Here is a 1,921-nt window from a genome sequence, read left to right on the forward strand (position 1 = left end):
GCACAGATGTAAAAGTTAAATAACATACAGAGAAATAAGAACTGAGTGACTGATAATGGTAAACAGCTATACTTCTGTTTCTTGATAAATAGTAAAAGATGCCATTTATTTATTTATTATCTTTTATGGGACAGGCACTATAGTAGGTGGTTTAGGTACATTATTTCATTTAGTTCTGTCAACATGGCTCCAAATTCTGTATTACAATCCCTGTTTTACAGAGAAGAAAACAGGTACTTAGGGAGATTGTCCAAGCTGATGCAGTTAGCAAAGGACAGAATCCCAGATGTCTGACTTTAAAGGTTACACTCTTTCCAAGACGCCATGTTGTCTCCTGTTTTTAAAGCTTATAATGTATGTTAGAGCTCTTTCTCAGAGCTAGATATACTTAGGAGATGTAGCTTGGATACTGAAATTGTGGAATGGCTCAGACATTTTTGAGAATTTTATAAGGGGAAATATGGCTCAAAAATTTGAAATCTAGGTTATCCAGGAAAATCTGGGCTTTCTGTTCCCAGAGAATGTGTAGAGAATGAAGGATTACTTTAGGATAGTCCGGAAAGTGTCATGAAAGTAATGAGACTTGAACTTTGTCTTGAGGAAACTAAAATTAAATAGGATTCAGTCCCTGCACTCAAGGAGTTAATGGTCTAGTGAGGGAGAAAGACATAAATCAACGGGTATTTATACAGGATAAAGACATTTAGAATCTAACTAATTTTTCCTTTACACAACTAAAACATGGGTCTACATTTCCTTAATTAGTCATATTTGGCCTCAGGCAAGGTTCTTAAGGATGGCCGTGATTCATATTGAACATATCCTTCATTTTCCTACAGAGTGAAAACTAAGCTTCTAATAAGCCAAAGCACCAGTGAGACTACATTTTTTGTAAATATCTTTGCAAAACCAAATACAGAATTTGTAATTCTTTTACATATTTTTAAACCACAAAAGTAAAACATAATTACTGTAAAACACATATTTTTTGGGGAAACAATTCAATCTACAACAGCATAGGGCCAGGCAATGTTTTGTTCTGTTGTACCTAAGGTCACCATGAGTCAGAGCCAACTAACAATAACAGCAACAATAATAATGTCTATGGAACATCAACTAGCATATGGTTCTTTAACAGTTATTAAACAGATATTTATTGAGTGTCTAATACGTGTCAAGCCCTGTTCTAGGTACCAGAGGGTAGTGAAAGTTGGAAAGGAGAAAATTTTCACATACAGATTAATACTGTGCTATATACCATATATATTATTTCTGTAATTTTTGTTAATTTTAATAGTAGTGCTTTCATGCATTTGCTGCAGTTCTGTCATGTTTTGTATCAAGACCAATTTACTTGACATTGTATGTGCTTGGCATTAAAAACAGGATAAGAATTCTATTTTCAAAAGGGGCACAGTTAAATGTTAGGCTTTCTGCCAAAGCAATTTTCCCTCCCTTCCTTTAACCTCCCAAGGAGACAATTGGCTACATTCTAAGCAGATGCTTTCTCAGAGAGTGGGCAGCAAGCCGTGGGCAGCCTGCTCGTTTAATTTTAAGCAAAATCTTTGTGTTTTTTATTATATTAATTAGAATATTGGTGAGGTCGAATGAGTTTTTTAAACCAGCAGGGGTTTTGCTGATCCCTTAATTTGGAGTTTGTGATGGCTCGTTTGTTTTTGTTTAATTCTTCCACTCATTAAACCCTTCAATCTAGCATTAACTATTGTTGTTGTTAGGTGCCGTGAAGTCGGTTCTGACTCATAGTGACCCTACACACCAGAGAACGAAACACTGCTCGGTCCTGCGCCATGCTCACAATCGTTGTTATGCTTGAGCCCTTGTTGCAGCCACTGTGTCAGTCCATCTCTTTGAGGGTCTTCCTCTTTTTCGCCAACCCTGTCCTTTACCAAGCATGATGTCC

This window comes from Trichechus manatus, unplaced genomic scaffold (assembly GCF_000243295.1).
Source record: "Trichechus manatus latirostris isolate Lorelei unplaced genomic scaffold, TriManLat1.0 scaffold00492, whole genome shotgun sequence".
NCBI lineage: Eukaryota > Metazoa > Chordata > Mammalia > Sirenia > Trichechidae > Trichechus > Trichechus manatus.